We start from the raw sequence: 22,322 nt of genomic DNA, 5'->3' as shown, positions 1-22,322 counted from the left end.
GAATGTCGAGTGAAATTGGTGGAAGCATTTTGTGCTCTCATCTTGGCCATGATGGCTCTTGTAGAAGAATATATATTCTCTTTCTTCTTCGACTTTTTTCTTATCTGGCATGCCAAACCGTTGCCGTAGATCTCTAGTGAGTTGGTCGGTTGTGAGCCAAAATATAGTGCCTGGGTGCTTGATGACAAGGAACCTGCAAGATGAAGTCCACTTGCCGAAAATTATCTGATGGAGAATCTTCTGATGCTTAAGTTAGCTAGAGAAAGGAAATAGTTGAAAGAGCCAAAAAGTGAGAGCTAAAATTTATAATCAAAAAAACTTATTCAGTCCCCATGCTTACCACTTTATATAGGGTGGAGAGTGTCATTACTATGTAACTTCCACTCCTAAAATTTGGGACATAGGGATCATAGCATTTACTAGGTGGTTATCTCATTAACTATTATTAAAGCCGAGTAACGGACCATTTATGGATGATTATTACGTCCCACGACCATGGATAGTTAATACCTTCATCGAATAACCATCACTCGATCCTTAATTTTTCAGGATCGAGATAGTCGGTAAAACATCGAAAAAGTCGTCAGTCATACATCGGCAGTATGTCAAACTTAGTCGGTGAAATACCGACTTAGTCTTATTCCGTCGGTCTAAGTCAGCTTAATTCATAAGGTCGCATACTTAGTCGATGGAGAGACGAGGATAGATGTTAGCCGGCTAAAAGATGAGGATCTACCCCAATAGGTTTGTATAAGCAAAGCACCAATGGATGGTACACTACAGAAACTACCATCTAATTTTGCCAGTCCCCCTTCCCCCTACTATTATATCATCATTAATATGTGATTAATGCAGCTTGACTAAGGCTGGCAAAATATGATCGGACCCATCAAGCTGATGCGTATTTGACTTGCCATAAATAGGTTTGGATTTAGACTAAATAGATTTGGATCATAAATAATCGATCCGTTTAATCCGTTTAATATTTGGACCAGATTTGAGTTTCAAATATCTGATCTGTTTAACCCATTTAATATTCAGATTGGATTGAATCAGATAACATGTTAACCCATTTAATCTGTTTAATCCATTTAAGACTTGTTTAACCTATTTAAAACTTGCTTAACATGTTTCTGACCAATTTAATCTGATCCAATTGCCACCCATAAGCTTGACTCCCAAGTCTTCTCTTCTAGTCTTCGATATCTTTGTAACAAGTGCATCAAACCTTCCCAATGCCAACTTTCATCTACACAACAAGTGCAAAGAATCTTCCTAGTTCCAATTAGGCTTCTTCAATCTGCTAATGATGCCCGGTCCTGAAAAGATGAGGTATGCAATTTCTGTCTTCTTTTGATTTTCCTGAGGATGCCTAAATTTAACAAAGAGATAGGTGTTGTGAAGATGAACAAAGGCAATCAAAAATCCTGATTGCCGCGGGAACAAGACAGCATATGGATGGCTTTGCATGTTAGAATCAACATATGACCACACAGTCAAGTCAGCCCCGTCCATTAACACTGACAATCTAGGCACCTTCCTACTAGCATTGCCCCCGCAAATCCTCTAAAGAAACCCATAATTCAAAGTCTTGTTGGAGAACTTTCATTTATTCTTTTCTTTAACCTGCCGAAAGTGATGGTTCCATTTAAAGTGGTTAGAAGACACGTGTGGACCCCGCTGAGTGAATGTGAAAGATTCTCAACAGTACTGGCAGTAGGTCGATGCCTTAACAGAAAGTTTGCTGCAACTTCCTCCCCTTAGGTGTGCTGATGCTACTCATAATCTATGGTTTGGGAAAGTGATCCAGCAATCATAAGACCAGAAGCACGTAGAAGAGGAGCACTGAGAAACATCGCTACCTTGTTGGTGTGGATGAAGGAGCAATGGCAGAGGTGGTTGCTTCCAGTCTACTGAGGTTGGTGTTTGACAAGCTGGGCAACAAAATCCTGAAGGAGTTTGGGTTGTCGATGGGTGTAGACAAGCATTTGAAAAAGCTGGAGAGTACTCTATCGACGATCTATGATGTGCTTGAGGATGCTGAGGCAAGGCAGGTGAAGGAGAAAGCTCTTAGAGGATGGCTGAGAGAGCTCAAAGATGTGGCTTATAATGTGGATGATCTGTTGGATGAGGTTGCAGCCGAAGCTATGAAACGAAGATCGGAGAACAGAGGCCACATAACTGGAAAGGTGCGTCAATTGTCTTTTATCCCAAACTCATTTGTCATTCAATCTACAAGAGATTAGAAGAGAGATTAGAAGAGATTGCAGGGGAGAGGACCAAGTTTCATCTACAAGAGCGAGTTGCTGAAAACATTAGGGCCGAGACTACAGTGAGAGAAGAGACTGGTTCTTTAATTATTGAATCTGAAGTTTATGGCAGACAGGAAGATAAAGAAAAGATAATAGATTTACTAATTTACATGTCCGATGAAGGTGTAATACCCAAAATTTTAAAGCAAAACCCACTTAAACAAAAAAAAAATGAAATTAGGCCAGCACATGTAACGCACGTGCTGGAATTAGCATGGAAGAGGGAAATACATGGAAGAACTCTCGAAGGAGTTCTTCTTTGATTCAAATTCCTAAAACCCTTAGGATTAGAGGTTAATTTCAACCCTAATTTCTCCCTATTTGAGGCCTATTTAAAGGCCTCAATCTCATTGGTTTTCCCTCACAAAAATTGTCGATTAATCGCTGATTTTCTTCCCTCCTTTCATCCTATTTGCCGATGGATTAATCTTCTTTTGGCCGTCAGAAATCAAGTCAAATCCCATCCAAATCAGGTAAAATCCCTTTCATCTTATTCCGTCAATCTTTTAGGAGATTTTTATCTTGGATTTTACTAAGTTTTTTGCCAAAAATCCCTTTAAAAATCATTGTTTTTCGAGTTCCCTATTTTTCTATTTTGTTTCATTTTTTTTTCCGCCACCACTTGTCACCACCGGTCGTCGGACCTGGCTGCTTGGCATCGTCGGGGACTGCCCCACCAGCCTAAGTGGCGGTTGGTTGGGGGGGACGGTCTCCTTGCCGAGAACAAGGGGAAGCAAGAGCCCCTTGTTTCGTGAATGAAGAAGAAGAAGATAGAGGACGCGCGGGTCCTTTGCCCCGTGAAGAAAAAAAAAGAAAAAGAAAAGAAAATGAAAAAGAAAAAAAAATGAAAAATGAGAGTTTCTCTCTTCTCTCTCTCTCCCTTCAGTTTGAACTTTTACTTTCTCTCTCTAGAATGTTAAACTTTCTCTCTCTATTTTCTCTTTCTAAAAATTTCTCTCTCTAGATTGTTTCTCTCTCTTGATAGATTTTTCTCTCTCAAAGTTAACTTTCTAAGATTGGCTTAGTGAAAGGCTTTCTTTTGATGACTTTGATCGAACTTAGTGAAAGATCTGATCTTAAGTGGGATTTTAATTTGAAATTTATTTAGATCTAGTTTTGCATTAGAATTAATGTAAAAATATAATTTTAAATAATAGATTTTGAAGGTTCTCTTAAAGGTTAATCAATCTGATCGTTCCATGGTCAGTGAAAGATAAGTAGTAAATCATCTTCTCGAGATATTTCATATTTATTGTGAAAGTAAATAATTATTCTTTGAGATTATGCATGATTTATGAAATTATGTTTGAATGAAAAGTGATTCTAAAATACTATAATTTATTGATTATGCATATGTTCAGTGAAAATTATGATATGATATGATATGATATAAAAGAATTTTGATACAGATCAGATTTATGCTCTCAGCCTATATTTCAATGAGCTCCGTCAATGAGGATTATACATTGGTACTCAGTAGACCCTGTCAGTAGAGGTTATGTGCAGGTATTTAGTGGACCTTACCAATGGAGATTGTGTGCTGGTATTCAGTGGATCCTGCCAGTAAAGATTGTACACTGGTATTCAGTGGATTGTGTCAATAGAGATTAAATGTTGGTTATAGTCAAGACTGTTGAGTTATGAGTATTTTGATTCTAATCGTATTTATGATTATATTATATGTGAATATTTGAAAAAATCAGATTTGCATTGAATTAGCATGAAATATATTTTTATGTTTATTCATAGCATTGTTCTTAAAAATTATATAATTATCTGAAATATCTAGTTGAGATATTTATTACTTACTGAGCTGTCTAGCCCATTATCTCTCTTTTTATTTTTTTTCAAATTTAGATAATTAATTACGAGTGTGGGTAATAATGTTGGGACAGAGCTTTTAGAGACAAGATTTAGCATTGTCAACTTCATTGAACTTAGATATGTTATTTTATTTTTAGTAAAAATTTATTGGATATAAGATATTTGATTTAGTTATTTGAATTTAAAGTTGAATAATAATTATTTAATTTTTTTTCGCTATGATACATTGATATCATAATGAAATACCTTGTATGCTTGTGAGGTGAGTTCTTCATAAGTATGTGGCGATTGCCATGACCCTCGGCTTATGATTTCGGATCGAAGGCATGACAATTAATATGGTATCAAAGCCAGGTTGGATAAATTATAACACATGGAATTAGACATAATATGAGTGTAGATGGGTAGACATCATGAATATTGGGACGTTAAAGTATGAGTATCATAACAAACCCATCATAACAAGTAGATAAATGAATCTAATAAGGTTTTTCTACTACAGAGTTTATTATGCCAATCCATCGAATGACAAGAACTACTCAAGAGACCACAAGAGAGACATTGCAACCACGAGGTGGTAGCACTCCCCATCTAATTAGTGGCACCCCTCAGGAGGAGGGAGTCGTAGATCCTATTGGGACCACTTTGAGAGTACGTCATGAACCGGACATGGCTCAGTTAATACAGACCCTAATTGGGATGGTGCAAATGCAACAACAAATATAACAGCAAATACTTGAACAGCAGCAGATAAAACGAGATGCACAACAACATCAGCATCCACAATAACAACATGGAGAGCAGCCAATGCAACAGAATAATATTTTAGAATTTAAAAAGCTAGCTCTTCCAGCCTTCAAGGGGACTACTGAACCTTTGGAGGCTGACAACTGGATAATAAAGATGGAGAAAGCCTTCGCTGTCCAAGAATACTGTGATGAAGAAAAAATTCGATATGCAGCTTATTTACTACAAAGAGAAGCATACAACTGGTGTCAGCGACTACAACGTAAGTATGAATAAGATGGTGAAATACTTATCTTGGAGAGATTTCAGATTGCATTCTACGATCAATATTTTTTTCGGAGTATAAAGATCTAGAAAGAGCAAGAGTTTATTTATCTAAAGCAAAGGGGTATGAGTATGACTGAATATGAAGAAAAATTTACATAGTTAGCAAAATTTGCTCTGAGATTAGTGGATGGTAAGCAAGAACGAGTTCACAAATTTGAGTTGGAGCTGAGAGCTGAAATCCAAAAACAAATGGTTCCGTATAAATCGACTACTTATACAGATGTGGTAACAAAGTACTGATAATTGAAAGAGAAGTCAATGAAGAATGCATGGAAAGGGAAAGGAAGCAAAAAAAGAGAGCGAGATCAAATGATACACAAGGGCAAAATTGTAAAAATATCAAAAGTTCAGCTAAGGGAGTAACAAATAATAAGACTTAACAAATTGATGGTGAGCGATGCTTCAGATGTGGTAGAAATCATGCTAACAAAGATTGCTGTTGGAATACAGGTGCTTATTTCAAATGTGGTCAGATGGATCATAAAATTGCTAACTGTTCGCTAAGCATTGAAAATCAATTTGGCCAAAAAACTTATGATGGACAAAACAAGGGTGGTGGGCAGATTTCTAAAACCCAGGGAAGAGTTTATACACTTACTCAATAGAATGCACAGGCTTCCAATGCAGTGGTGATAGGTAAGAAATTTCGAGGACAAAATTTATTTTTAGGAGGGTAGAATGTCATACCCAAAATTTCAAAGTAAAACCCACTTAAAAAAAAAATTGAAATTGGGCTAGCACGTGTAATGCACATGCTAGAATTAGCATGGAGGAGGAAAATACACGGAAGAACTCCCGAAGGAGTTCTTCTTTGATTCAAATTCCTAAAACTCTTAGGATTAGAGGTTAATTCCAATCCTAATTTCTCCCTATTTGAGGCCTATTTAAAGGCCTCAATCTCATTAGGTTTTCCTCACAAAAATCATCGGTTAATTATTGATTTTCTTCCCTCTTTTCATCCTATTTGCCGATGGATTAATCTTCTTTTGGCCACCAAAAATTGAGTCAAACCCCATCCAAATCAGGTAAAATCCCTTCTATCTTATTCTGTCAATCTTTTAGGGGGTTTTCATCTTGGATTTTACTGAGTTTTCTATTGAAAATCCCTTCAAAAATCATTGTTTTTCGAGTTCCTTATTTTTCTGTTTTGTTTCATTTTTTTTCTGCCACCACTTGTTGCCATCGGTCACTAGACCCGGCCACTTGGTATCGCCAGGGACTGCCCCACCGGCCTAAGTGGTGGTTGGCTGGGGAGAGGGGTCTCCTTGTCGGGAACAAGGGGAGCAAGAGCCCTCTGTTTCGTGAATCAAGAAGAAGAAGACAGAGGACACGCAGGTCCTTTTCCCGTGAAGAAAAAAAAAGGAAAAAGAAAAGAAAAAGGAAAAGGAAAGAAAAAATGATAAATGAGAGAGTTTCTCTCTTCTCTCTCTCTCCCTTCATCTGAACTCTTATTTTCTCTCTCTAGAATGTTGGACTTTTTCTCTCTACTTTCTCTCTCTAAAATTTTCTCTCTAGATTGTTTCTCTCTCTTGATAGACTTTCCTCTCTTAAAGTTGTCTTTCTAAGATTAGCCTAGTGAAAAACTTCTTTTTGATGATTTTGATCGAGCTTCATGAAGAATCCGATCTTAAGTAGGATTTTGATTTGAAATTTATTTAAATCTACTTTTGCATTAGAATTAATGTAAAAATATAATTTTGAACAATAGATTCTGAAGATTCTCTTAAAGGTTAATCGATTTGTTCGTTTAGTGGTCTGTAAAAAATAAATAATAAATTATCTTCTCAAGATATTTCATATTTATTTTGAAAATAAATAATTATTCTTTAAAATTATGCATGATTTATTAAATTATATTTGAACGAAAAGTGATTCTGAAATACTATGGTTTATTGATTATGCATATGTTCAGTGAAAATTATGATATGTTATGATACAAAAATATTATGATATAAATCGAATTTATACTCTCAGCCTAACTATATTTCAGTGAGCTCTGCCAATAGGAATTATACGTTGGTACTCAGTGGACCCTGCCAGTGGAGATTGTGCACTGATATTTAGTATCAGTGGAGGTTATGCGCTGGTATTCAGTAGACCCTATCAGTGAGAGTTGTGTGTTGGTATTTAGTGGACTCCGTCAATGGGGTTTAAATATTGATCATAATAGAGGCCATTGAGTTATGAGTATTTTCATTCGAATTGAATTTATGATTATATTATATGTGAATATTATATGTGCGCTGGTATTCAGTAGACCCTATCAGTTGAGATATTTGTTACTTACTGAGCTGTTTGGCTCATTACCTCTCTTTTTATTTTTTTTTAGATTCACATAATTAATTGCGAGCATGGGTAATAATGTTGGGACAGAGCTTTTAGAGACGAGATTTAGCATTGTCAACTTCATTAAACTTAAATCTATTATTTTATTTTTAGTGAAACTTTATTGGATGTAAGACATTTAATTTAATTATTTGAATTAAAATTAAAAATAATTATTTAATTTTTTTTTTACTGTGATACATTGATATCGTGATGAGATGCCTTGCATGCTTATGGGGAGAGTTCTTCATAAGTATGCAGTGGTTGTCATGACTCTCGATTTATAATCTCGGATCGGGGGCGTGACAGAAGGTGATTTTGGCATAATAGCTACTGTTGGATTGGGAGGGCTCGATAAGATGACAGCCACTCAATTAGTCTATAATGATCAGAGGGTATGAGACCATTTTGAAAAAATGATATGGGCTTACGTGTCTGATGATTTTGATATTAAAAGAATTACTAGATCAATCATAGAATCTGCAAGTGGGAGCCAATTTAATCTCACAGAAATGGATTTAATGAAGATTAAGCTTAGAAAGTTGATTGAGAACAAGAGATTTTTACTCGTGTTGGACGATGTTTGGAATGAGAATTATGAAAAATGGGATAGGCTGAAAACTGTGTTGATTGGTAGTGCCAGGAGAAGTAAAGTCATAGTGACTACGCGTAGCGAACGGGTTGCTTCAATCATGGGAACAGTCGCACCACACCTTTTATCGGGTCTATCAGATAACGATTGCTGGCTATTATTTGAAAAGAGGGCATTTGGATTGTGGAGTTGCGAGAAGACCCCAAACTTGGCAGCCATTGGGAAGGAGATGGTAAAAAAATGTGGACGTGTTCCATTAGCAGCAAAGGCTTTAGGAAGTTTGATGCGTTTCGGGAGAGGAGAGAGTCAGTGGTTGGCCATCAAGGAGAATGAAATTTGGAACTTGCCGGATGATGAGAATGAAATCTTACCCACTTTGATGCTGAGCTATAATCATCTGCCATCTCATCAGAAACAATGCTTTGCATATTGTTCCATATTTCCTAAAGGTGCAGAAATAAGAAGCAAGCAATTGGTCCAGCTATGGATTGCAGAAGGCTTTGTGCAATCATCTAATGGAGGTACATACTTGGAAGATGTGGGTTTGCTGTATGTTGATGAGTTGTTATCGAGATCGCTATTCCAGAGTGGTCAGGAAGATGCAGACGGCGTGGTAATGCAGGTTAAGATGCATGACCTGGTTCATGATCTTGCTCGATCTATTGCAGGTGATGAATGCTCGATTGCAGATGCTGGTGATGAGAGAGTAATTTCCCAAAATTGTCGGTATGCATCACTCATTTGTAGAGGTCCAATAAAGACAATATTGGAACCTCTCAAAGATGCACAAAGGATGCGGACTTTGTATTTTATTGCATCCAGAGGCAGGACGGAGGAAGAAGGTAAGGTAGATGATGTTCTTCAAGCTATATTCTCCAAAATGAAGTTGCTACGTGCATTACATCTACGCAAATGTCCCATGAAAGCCTTACCAGTCTCAGTAGCTAAGCTTAAACTTCTGAGATACCTCGACCTCTCACAAACTGACATCGAAACACTACCATCGTGTATCGGTGAAGCTACAGAGGCCAGGAAAGCCAACTTGAAGGAGAAACAGGGCATTCATTCACTAAGATTATCATGGGATTTGAATGCTTACCTGCAGCTAGGCCAACCATGTGAGGAGATTGAGAACGAGGAGACAAGTATGAACGAATTGGCTGCACAAGATCGGGATGCTGATGCTGACTTGGTAGAGGAGGTGCTCGGAAATCTCCAGCCACACAAAAATTTGAGGGTATCAGAGATGACAGAACATGCAGGCAAGTCACTCCCATGGTGGCTAAAGGAGTCTTCACTTCCATATTTGGCCGAGCTATCTCTGAAAGCTTGCGTTAGATATGAGCATCTATCTACACTGGAGCAGCTACCCAGCCTTAAGGTCCTCAAATTAATCATGCTTCCTACTGTGAACTGACTTCCAGCACTTGGGCAGTTACCATATCTTAAGGTCCTCGTAATGGAGCTTCTTGCCGTCAGGTGTTTAGGCTCAGAGTGCTATGGTGGAGGAGTTGTGATAGCCCAACCAAGCCCAGCCCAGCCAGTCGATCAAAGCCCAAAAAAAAAAAAAAAAAAAAAAAAAACAGAAAAAAAAAAATAGAGCAACCGGGAAGAAGACTCCCGGTAGGAGTCTTCTTCTCCGGCGATTCCCGAGCAAATTAGGACTCCTAGGACCCCTCGGAGTCCTAGGGTCCTCTATAAGAAGATCCTCTCCCTCTTGAGACCGATCATTGGCTTCCTCCCTCTCTCTTTCTCTCCGATTTCCTCGAATTAGAGCCGCGGACACCGTTCGATTCTCGCCGTAATTGCTCGCCGGCGAGGTCTCCGGAGGCTGAGGTAAGTCTCCTTCTTCTTCCCTTCCTTCTTCCCCTTCCTCCCATGCTTCTGTGCGCAGCTGCCGGCGACGAGAGTCGCCGATTTCCGAACGGGAAAGAGACCCTATTTTTGAGTTTTTTTTCTTTGGATTTTCCGGCGCCGGCGATCGGAATTGATCGCCAGCCACGCCCCTCCGTAACCGGGGGAGTGGCCCCCGTCGGCCGCCGGCCTCCGCGGCGGCGGCCGTGGCCTGAACGGCCCGGCAAAACATGGGCCACGCCGGTCCTCTGTTCCGGCGTGGGAAGAACCAGGAAAAAAAAAAAGAAAGAAGAAAAGAAGAAAAAGAAGAAAAAAAGAAAAAGAAAAGAGAAAGAAGGAAAAAGAAAAGAAAAAGAAAAAGGGAAAAGGAAAAAAAAAAAATGAAATTGATGAGAGAGAGAGTTTCTCTCTCTTCTCTCTCTTCACTTCAGTCTGAACCCTGACTTTCCCTCTCTAGAATTAGACTTTCTCTCTCTACTTTCTCTCTCTAGAATTTTCTCTCTAGATTATTTCTCTCTCCTAAGATTTTTAGAATTTTGAGAAGAATGACGATGAATTTAAATGATCCTCGTGATGAATTTTTGATCCGTGATCGTCGGACGGTACACTGACATCCACTTTGATCAGATCAAGTATTTTTAGATTTTATTTCTCATGATCTTATTGAATTATCCACATGATAATCTTAGCATGATTTGATCTGATCGATCAAATTTGTTGAATCATATTGTCTGAAGAATTCAAGATAAGTTTTCTCTCTCTAGAGTTTTCTCTCTCTAGAATTTTCTCTCTCTAAAATATTCTCTCTCTTGATTGATTCTCTCTCTAAAAAAAAAGGTTAGTGAATGAAGAAATTTTTTTTAATAAGTCTGATCTGATTCTAATGAAGAACCCTGATCCATGATTGTCAGACAACGTACTGGCACCCACTCTAATCAGACCATGAATCTTTAGATTTGATCATCCATGATTCCGATCTAGCCATGATTTGATTTGATCATGTTGATTTCACCAATTGAGATATTGGACCAATCGTAATGTTGGATTGTGTCACCTGATCAATTTAAATTGTACCTCATGAATTCTCTCTCCTCTGATTTTCTCTCTCCACTTGATGTTATGAAATCGATGAAGAAACTTCGGTCCTATCACTTCGAATCCGATTTGATCTGATAGTCAAACTGTGGATCGTTTAGGTCCTAATTAGATTTTGATTAGATGAAATTAGATGATCGGACCCAATCTAAACCGTTGAAATATGGTATTCGTATTCTTTCTAATTATTGAAATTGATTCTGTATAGGATTGTGGATGTTTGATCATGAAATATTGCGATATGATCTACGAACAGAATTTTTGGAAGAAAATTTATAGAATTTTATGGATTTATTGGAATGCGTTCGAGGTAAGTAGTGTTTACTTTTACTGAATTTATCTGGTATATTATGAATTAAATAAATTTATGCATGCTTGCGATTGTAATTATTTATTGAAATAATTGTTGAAAATTATTTATAATGAAAGTTAATTGTAAAAAATTATTTATGATTGAAGTTATTTGTGGAACAATTATTTTGATGATATATGATCTCAAAGAATGTTATAATTGATTTGATTCGAATATCAATTAATTTTATTATTCTTGAAAATAATATATGAATTGGAAGACAATATGAAATTGACAATCTGACTGTGTCGAGGACCCCGCCAATGGGGGCATATACGTTGGCAATTGACTGTCCTGAGGGTTTACGTCGCCAGTAAGACCAGCGATATGTCGCCAGATAGACCAGCGACAAAACCGCCAGTTAGACCAGCGGTTCCAAAGGACTTGGCTGCCAGATGATTCGCAGCCCACCGCAAGCAGATACGCGGTATTATGACCCTGCCACAGGGATAATGTGGTCATAGTCATGGTTGGTAAGAAGAATTTAAGAAATTGATGAATTTAAGAAGAAAAGCAAAATTGGAAATTATGATGAATTGACTTTTATATATGATTGACAGTATGATTATGATTTCATGAAATTACATATTGATTTGTTATGCATAGTATTATTTGCCTGATTATTCAGTTAAAGGTATACACTGCTTACTGGGCTATTTAGCTCATGATAAGTTTTATGTTTTTCTTACAGATCCAGAAAATTAGCATGATGTGAGATTTCGGTTGGGAGAGCGATTAGAGATGGAGTTAACTCTTTGATTTAGGATTTTTCTCAGAATTGATTCAAGACCTTTAGTTTTGTTTTTAGTATTGGCTTTGTCAGACAGTTACTTTCTTTTGAACACTTAGTTTTGATTTGTTATTTGAACCAAGGTTTGATTATTGAATAAAGAAAAATTTATTTAACTATTTGTGAAGATATCATGATGAAATGCCTTGCATGCTTATGGAAAAAGTATTCTATAAGTATGCGACGGTTGCCATGACCCTCGGTTCAAATCTCGGGTCGGGGGCGTGACAATTAATATGGTATCAGAGCATAAGTAGATGAATTATGAAATATAGAATCAGATATAGAATTGGTGTAAGTGGATAGACACCAGGGACATTATAGTATAGATCTTTAATGATTGTAGTGGGAGAAATATTCAAAAAATTTGATTAAACATTGAGATTATGTATAAAAAGATCGCAAGAGATTATGACATATAGAATTTAAAATATGATGGATGATCTATTGATCATGATATGATTAGTTAGATCTTGATCGAAAGTAATCACAAAAAGATTGATATAAAATTTTATTGTGCATTATGGTTATTAATTTGATCATTGGTTATTCAAGTGAATCATAAGTTCAAATTCGATGTGAAAATAATACTATGATATTACTTCTAGTTGAGAAGTTGACTATTATTGGCAAGATAAAGATTTGACGATAAAATGTTGTTCCAGAATGGGCTAAAAAAAAAAAAAAAAAATTTTATGGTGCTTGATTGAAATATTTATCGAAAGTGAACTTGGTATGTGGATCATATATAAAGTGGCATATTAGGATGAATGTATATTTGAGGATATTGTAAAGAAACCTATTTTTTATTGATGAAATCGATTATGAGGTTGTAGAATATTCATCGTACTGGAATCTTTAATCATCATCCTTAGATCTAAATAATGGATCTTATTATGTCTCTTAGAGACTACATGATGTGTATGAAATTTTAATTTATCTAAGTTGATCAAGAGATTTTCTGATATTATTATTGAGGTTGTTAATGAAAAATTGATATCTTTAGATTAAGATAAAAGATCTGATTTATATTTCAGATTAAGGGATCCATGTGAATTTACAATTTAGAAATTTTGGATTTAGGAATTGATATGGAGTTCTTTTGCTTTTGTTAATGAGGTCCCTAATTGAATCTACTATTAAATAGAGATTTGATTTTTTGAAGCTTGTATGATTATTATGAAAGGATATTTGATAGATATTGAAGATCCTGATGATAAAAATTTTAGAAAAGAAAATATTAATGATTTAAAATTCATATATATTCAGATTATGTCCAAATTTGATGGAGCATCGAAGAATTTTTTTGTTGATTTGACTTATAAAGATTTTTGGTTTGAAAATTATCGAATTGAATTGATATGAGAATTGAGATTTGATTCATATTGATTATAGTAAATCTATATGATGGTTTAAATATGATATTGGACTAAGGGTTAATCAAGATTATTGTACACCAGTAAAGATATGAATGAGAATCGAAAGTTAATCTTTAATTTTAATTGAAATTTGAAATTTTAGGATAAAGAAATAATTTGATCCAACTTTTTTTGGTGAACCTAAGAAATTTTGATTGTTAGATCAGAGTGCGCAGTGGAAGCATGGTAATCTAGACTACTTTGAGTAAGTCAGGAATGTTGACCCTTTGAGTTAAAGAATTATGATAGATGATATGGTTTGATACAAGAAATTTATTGATATTAGAAAGAATAATATTTTAAAATTTTGAATTATTTTTGGATATCCCTAATGTGATTTTCAAAAGTAGAGCTTCCACCTACTATGCTACAAAAATAATTAGCATCCTAATTCTAGGATGAGTGGACCTTTGATTTTTGATTTTAGATTTAGAATATTTAAAGATAAATTTTTTCTATCCTAGAATTAAATTTTATAATTATCTAATTACTAGGAAGAATTTGAGATTGTTTATCGAATGATGATTTCGATCTTAGATTATTATACTCAAATATTTATCTCCAGGGTATAATGAAATTTGAAGTTAGAACTCTTTTGATCATTATTATTTTTCTGACTGAATGGAAAAGATTGAGGTTATCTATTGATATTGACGATTGTTCTACAAAAGATGGATTGGAGTTATTTAATAATGAATAGATTAATTAAGAGATGTTAATATTTAGATAAAGAAAATTGATATACTTAGAATATTTAAGAGTTTGAGGGTTTGAGTAAGAAAATTTCGATGACTAGAAATAGTGATATTGATTCAATCAACAATGATGATATTGATCTTTATGAAATGACTTAATGATGAAGTTGCATCGAGAAATAAAATATCAAAAGTTCGAGAATGAGATTGAAATGATAAATCTTAAAACTTTGAAAGTATGAATAAGAGAAATATTTTTGAATTTTGATTGATTGTGATATCATCAAATGATTCACATAAGTATGTTTTTCCTATCTTATGATGGGTTGAAATTAAGAGTGGTAAATATTTTAAAATAAATATAAAAAAAAAAAATGAATGATGATGATGAATGAAGTTCTTATGCAAGAATAGAGACATTGATCCTCTTCTATTCACAAGAGATAGATTTGATTTTAATTTGAGTCATGAGATATTGAATGTTAATTTTTACAGGAAATAAGATCATAATTTCGAAATCTTGAAACATTGAAAATCTTTGAGACGTGGATCTTGATAAATAAGAAAATGAATGGTTTCGTTTCAGATAGATATTTGATGTACCGACTTTTTCTTATGAAATGATTTAAGAATGAATTTATATCAAGAATTAGAATATTTGTGGATGAGATTCAAGTAAGAAAGTATGAAGACTCAAGCAAGAAAAATTTCGAGGACAAAATTTCTTTTTAGGGGTGAAGAATGTGATAGCCCAACCAAGCCCAGCCCAGCCAGTTGATCAAAGCCCAAAAAAAAAAAAAAAAAACAGAAAAAAAAAACAGAGCAACCGGGAAGAAGACTCCCGGTAGGAGTCTTCTTCTCCGGCGATTCCCGGGCAAATTAGGACTCCTAGGACCCCTCGGAGTCCTAGGGTCCTCTATAAGAAGATCCTCTCCCTCTTGAGACCGATCATTGGCTTCCTCCCTCTCTCTTTCTCTCTGATTTCCTCGAATTAGAGCCGCGGACACCGTTCGATTCTCGCCGTAATTCGGAGGCTGAGGTAAGTCTCCTTCTTCTTCCCTTCCTTCTTCCCCTTCCTCCCATGCTTCTGTGCGCGGCTGCCGACGACGAGAGTCGCCGATTTCCGAATGGGAAAGAGATCCTGTTTTTGAGTTTTTTTTCTTTGGATTTTCCGGCGCCGGCGATCGGAATTGATCGCCGGCCACGCCCCTCCGTAATCGGGGGAGTGGCCCCCGTCGGCCGCCGGCCTCCGCGGCGGCGGCCGTGGCCTGAACGGCCCGGCAAAACATGGGCCACGCCGGTCCTCTGTTCCGGCGTGGGAAGAACCAGGAAAAAAAAAAAAAGAAGAAAAGAAGAAAAAGAAGAAAAAAAGAAAAAGAAGAAAAAGAAAAGAGAAAGAAGGAAAAAGAAAAGAAAAAGAAAAAGGGAAAAGGAAAAAAAAATTGAAATTGATGAGAGAGAGAGTTTCTCTCTCTTCTCTCTCTTCACTTCAGTCTGAACCCTGACTTTCCCTCTCTAGAATTAGACTTTCTCTCTCTACTTTCTCTCTCTAGAATTTTCTCTCTAGATTATTTCTCTCTCCTAAGATTTCTAGAATTTTGAGAAGAATGACGATGAATTTAAATGATCCTCGTGATGAATTTTTGATCCGTGATCGTCGGACGGTACACCAACATCCACTTTGATCAGATCAAGTATTTTTAGATTTTATTTCTCATGATCTTATTGAATTATCCACATGATAATCTTAGCATGATTTGATCTGATCGATCGAATTTGTTGAATCATATTGTCTGAAGAATTCAAGATGAGTTTTCTCTCTATAGAATTTTCTCTCTCTAGAATTTTCTCTCTCTAAAATATTCTCTCTCTTGATTGATTCTCTCTCTAAAAAAAGGTTAGTGAATGAAGAAATTTCTTTTAATAAGTCTGATCTGATTCTAATGAAGAACCATGATCCATGATTGTCAGACAACGTACTGGCACCCACTCTAATCAGACCATGAATCTTTAGATTTGATCATCCATGATTCCGATCTAGCCATGATTTGATTTGATCATGTTGATTTCACCAATTGAGATATTGGACCAATCGTAATGTTGGATTGTGTCACCTGATCAATTTAAATTGTACCTCATGAATTCTCTCTCCTCTGATTTTCTCTCTCCACTTGATGTTATGAAATCGATGAAGAAACTTCGGTCCTATCACTTCGAATCCGATTTGATCTGATAGTCAAACTGTGGATCGTTTAGGTCCTAATTAGATTTTGATTAGATGAAATTAGATGATCGGACCCAATCTAAACCATTGAAATATGGTATTCGTATTCTTTCTAATTATTGAAATTGATTCTGTATAGGATTGTGGATGTTTGATCATGAAATATTGCGATAAGATCTACGAACAGAATTTTTGGAAGAAAATTTATAGAATTTTATAGATTTATTGGAATGCGTTCGAGGTAAGTAGTGTTTACTTTTACTGAATTTATCTGGTATATTATGAATTAAATAAATTTATGCATGCTTGCGATTGTAATTATTTATTGAAATAATTATTGAAAATTATTTATGATGAAAGTTAATTGTAGAAAATTATTTATGATTGAAGTTATTTGTGGAACAATTATTTTGATGATATATGATCTCAAAGAATGTTATAATTGATTTGATTCGAATATCAATTAATTTTATTATTCTTGAAAATAATATATGAATTGGAAGACAATATGAAATTGACAACCTGACTGTGTCGAGGACCCCGCCAATGGGGGCATATACGTTGGCAATTGACTGTCCTGAGGGTTTACGTCGCCAGTAAGACCAGCGACATGTCGCCAGATAGACCAGCGACAAAACCGCCAGTTAGACCAGCAGTTCCAAAGGACTTGGCTGCCAGATGATTCGCAGCCCACCGCAAGCAGATACGCGGTATTATGACCCTGCCACAGGGATAATGTGGTCATAGTCATGGTTGGTAAGAAGAATTTAAGAAATTGATGAATTTAAGAAGAAAAGCAAAATTGGAAATTATGATGAATTGACTTTTATATATGATTGACAGTATGATTATGATTTCATGAAATTACATATTGATTTGTTATGCATAGTATTATTTGCCTGATTATTCAGTTAAAGGTATACACTGCTTACTGGGCTATTTAGCTCATGATAAGTTTTATGTTTTTCTTACAGATCCAGAAAATTAGCATGATGTGGGATTTCGGTTGGGAGAGCGATTAGAGATGGAGTTAACTCTTTGATTTAGGATTTTTCTCAGAATTGATTCAAGACCTTTAGTTTTGTTTTTAGTATTGGCTTTGTCAGACAGTTACTTTCTTTTGAACACTTAGTTTTGATTTGTTATTTGAACCAAGGTTTGATTATTGAATAAAGAAAAATTTATTTAACTATTTGTGAAGATATCATGATGAAATGCCTTGCATGCTTATGGAAAAAGTATTTTATAAGTCTGCGGCGGTTGCCATGATCCTCGGTTCAAATCTCGGGTCGGGGGCGTGACAGGAGTATTCCCTGCGTTGGAGGAGTTGAAACTGTCGTGCATGTTAGACCTAGAGGAATGGCCTGGAGTTGGTGGTGGAGAATTCCTCCCCCATCTCTCTAAACTGTGCATGGTTGAATGCCCAAAGCTGAGAGCACTGCCATCGGCTTTTCCATCTGTTAGAGAACTAGAGATGAATGTAGATGATGAGCTGCTTCTATCCTCCTTCGAGAGTGGTGCGTTTCCAAATCTCAAGATTTTGATCATTGGGAACTGCGATGACGACATTGCCAATGATGACTACAAGGAAGATGATCACAACAATGGCGACAACATCTACCTGTCATTCATTCCGAAAAGTGCTCGCTGACCGAATGAGCTCCCTTGAACGTTGGTCTGTGCTGATAAAAGCCCAAGCCTAGAGCTCCTGGATCCCCTACAATGTGTATGTCGGGAATCATCATGGTTACAGTATGACAAAAAGTGCTGATGTTTCTGCTTGTCGTCTTATATATCTGTGCATTGACAGCTTGGCGAGTTCATAAATATGGTATGGGTTCCTCCTAAGAGTTCTTTGGGGTCAATTTTTAGCTTATATGGCCCTGTTATGTTTTCATAAGAGCGACTTGTTGTTTGTGAAGTTTCTTGAATAAAGCCAGTTAAATAAAGCCATGGAGATAAACCCTAGCCTATAGAATCATGTGATCCATTTTAATTGCTCCTTTCTATTACATTACATTTTTATTTTTTACTTTTATTTACTCATCTTTTTGCTGGTGGGTTCGGGTGGTGGGGGGAATTAGGATGGAGTTGGGGGAATTCCCTCTTACTGCAAATAATGAGGCAATATGTACCAATTATAATATGAACCCATTCTATTATATAGACTCCAGATGGGAATATCTTTAAGGAGCTTTGCACCAGTGAGACCCGACCCGGCCCAGCCAGCCCAGGCCTTTCCCGCCTGCACCATAGGGCGGTTCGCATGTCGCGGACCCGTGGCTTCTCGTGGGGCAACTGTGTGCTCCCCATCGGAAGGAAAAGAAAAAGAAAGGAGAGGGGAACCGAAGCCCCTCCCTCCCTTGTTTCGATGGATTGGAACAAAAGCCCCCCTCCCCCTCTTCCGCGCTCTATCTCTCCCGCTATCTCTCTCGCGCACTCTCCTCCCTCCTCAGCATCCTCTCTCTCTCTCTCTCTAGCTATCTCCCATTTTCTCTCCCCAACCCCCTCTCTCTTTCCACGTTCTCATCCGGCCCCTCTCCCCCACTGTGTGCGTGTGTGTGTTGTGTGGGTGGGAAACAGAGAAGAAAAAGAAAACGAAAGGGTGAGGCCTCTGCCTCTCACCCCCTCTTTTCGTTTCTGTGTGTGTGCAAGTATCCGTGTGGCTGAGTGAGTGTGAAAACATGGAGAAGAAAAGAAAGAAAGAAAGAAAAAAAATGCCGGAATTCTCTTCTCCTCTCTCTCTCTCTCTCTCTCTCTCGAAAATTTAGTACACAAATTATAATAAAATAATAAATAAAAATAATAGTTTGATATTAATGTTAATAAAAATAATAATAATTAAAATAAAATCTTAATTGAATGGAACTTGCTGATCTGACTATGTATGACGAGCATATCAGAGTTGTTTTTTTTTTTTTTTTTTTTTTGATGAAAAGAGAGGATAAACCATCCTATTTTTATTTGAATGAGAAGAGAGTGTACAAAATATAGAAACCATAGCCGAAATGGCTAAAGTGAGGGAGCAGGAAAACCTGTAAACATTTGAAAAACCAACTAAAATACAGCATCATCAAAAAAAATTTAGAAAGCTGAACACTATAACAATTTTTGCAGAAAGCAGAACACTGAAGAATGACTTCAAGACCAGCAAACTATAATATTTGAAAATCTATTTCTATCCTGGATTTGTTTCTGAAATATGAAGTCTGAAAGTAATGAAATCTAATAACTGTCTTTCAAATATCAGAGTTGTTGTTGATGGAATACTGTATACATCTAAACTATAATATATTGAAACTTGATGAATATTTTTATAGCATTATTGAGTTGGGCATATGAGTAATCAATTATTAATTATTGAGATTTAAATCACTATTTTTTTACTCGAGTATGTCTATTAAAAAAATGTTATCTTTTCATGCATGCTTGTGTATGTGCTTAGAAAATTTTTACTGAGCTATTAACTCATATCATTATTTTTATTTTTTTCAGAACCATAGAATACCTAGTTAAATGGGGTTGATTTGGAACTTTTGGTGAGAGATAGTAATAGTTAAGTTTTTATATCTGATATTAGAGATATCTGACCATATTTTTTGGATAATTTTAATTTTCATAAAACTTTTATAATAAATTATTGATTTTAATTGTTTATCTTTTAATGTTAAGTATTTTGGTTCAGATTATTAAGCCTTGTATATACTCTAGAATTACATTCTAAGGGATATGCGGCCGTGTCATGTGCCCAATTCAAGTGTGAGGTTTGGGGCATGATAGAAATGGTATCAAAGCCTAGGTTATGATCATTAGGAATTATGATTTAAATAGTATTAGAACTTGAGTTAATGATTACTAAGGTTGCGGTGCAAGTAGTATTTGAAGGCATAGGTCCAATTATAAAGATTTCTTTAGATCCCAGAGTATAATGTATATTGAGTGTAAGTGAGATAGTTATCAAAAATTAAGATACAATATCTTGTGACACTATGAATTGTTAGTAATCTTACATCTTGATTTATTTGATATTCTATAATAAAGTCTTCACGATGTTTCAGCATAAATTGATAATGGTATCGATAGAGTTATAAATGTTATTAGTAATAGTAATGATTATAGTATGGAGAAGTAGCTTTATGGTCATATTTCATCACCATACTGGATATTATTTGTTAATTATTATTCAAGCAATTTGAATAGTTATGAGTTGGTATTTTACCTAAGAAGCATAAGTTGAGCAAGTATGTCTATATTGTTAATAGTTTCCGTGATAAGTAAAATAAGCGAATCTTTGTATTTCCTTGTTATACTGAGTGTTGTCTATCAATTATTAAAAGTTGGGATAGTACTCCTATATAGGTGATGGTTTGTATGATTTATGTCAATAAATAGAAAATTAAGTTACAATTGTTAAGGATTATAGTATAATAAAAATTTTAAAATAATATGAATATGCAAGGTTATGATTTATAGTTTCAAGGTAAAAGAAGATAAGATAAACTCAACTATTTAAGACATAGTATTAGCATGTACAATGTGGATATTTGAAGACAAGAATGACTTTCATACATTTAGCAAGATGAATGGATCAGAGTGGTGCAATGAAAGTGTGATGAAATTATAACTTGTAGATTATATGAAAGTTTTTGATGTGACTTTATGAGGGTTGACCCTAAAAGAAAATAATTATTTTGTATATCTATGTTTATAGTCTAGTTGAAGTTCATCTTTATATATATATAACAATAGTCATTTTATATTGGTAATTAAAATTTTTTGTTGGTAATTATAGAGTAATGGAGGTGGTTGAGATATCTCCAAAGATTATTTTAGTTAAGGTAAAAAAAAACCTTACGACTATTTGAACCTATGTATAAGCATAAACAATATAAAGGACAGTATGTACAATCATATGTAAATATTGTGGTGAGGGAATAAGTGTCATAAAGTTGAAAGTCAGTGGTGGCGAAGCAGAATAGAGCAATAGAAATAAGAGGAAACAACAACCACTTATGCTTTTAATTTACTTTAGAGATAATTTAATTTGAAAGTCAAAGATGTAAATTACGATAAAAAAGAATATAAGTATGCATATTAAAGAATGGATGCTAGTTTGAGGATTTATTAGTTAAACAATAATAGTTGAGATAAGGGTATGACTTACTATTAAAAATACACCAAAAGCGAAGGAATGAGTATACTAAATTGCATTAAGAAGTTAGGAGATAAAGGCTGATGCTTTCTCTGGATGTTGAATCTTTATCAGGAGAAAATTGACGTGGGTGAAAGAGGATAAAACATAGAAAGATATGATTTATTATTGCAAAGAATAAATTTATACCATACTTTATATTTGAATAACTAATCTAAGTTTATTCGAATTTTATCTTATATTGGAGGACTTAGTAATGATCAATTTTCAATTGTATTATCAAAAATTTTCATAATTAATTGAATATCTTGATGTGTTTTGAAAAAAAAATTAAAGTAATACTCAAGAATTTAAGAAACTGATAGTTGATCAAATATTCTTAAGAAACTTAGAATGAAATTTAAAATCTATGGAGAGTTATTTTGATAAATAGATCTGAATTAGAAATAACATACTAAGGTTTAATTAAATTCTACTGTCTTATATAATATTTTACATAAGAAATGGTATAAAGATGTAAGTAGTTCTAAAAGATTGAAATTATTTTTTATAAGAATTTCTTCAAGGCCATGTAGATTGAATAATAAGTGCCCAATACTTCGATCGGTGGCTATT

At 35.2% G+C, this 22,322-nt stretch overlaps 1 pseudogene; it reads left to right on the top strand.

The window, feature by feature from the left end:
• Positions 1 to 1,765: 1,765 nt before the first annotated feature.
• LOC105034353 (putative disease resistance protein RGA3) lies at positions 1,766 to 18,206 on the top strand (annotated as a pseudogene).
• Positions 18,207 to 22,322: the final 4,116 nt, after the last annotated feature.

This window comes from Elaeis guineensis, chromosome 14, assembly GCF_000442705.2.
Source record: "Elaeis guineensis isolate ETL-2024a chromosome 14, EG11, whole genome shotgun sequence".
NCBI classification, from domain to species: domain Eukaryota; kingdom Viridiplantae; phylum Streptophyta; class Magnoliopsida; order Arecales; family Arecaceae; genus Elaeis; species Elaeis guineensis.
Note: the sequence above shows the minus strand (reverse complement) of the source record. Positions and strands in the feature narration are given on the sequence as shown.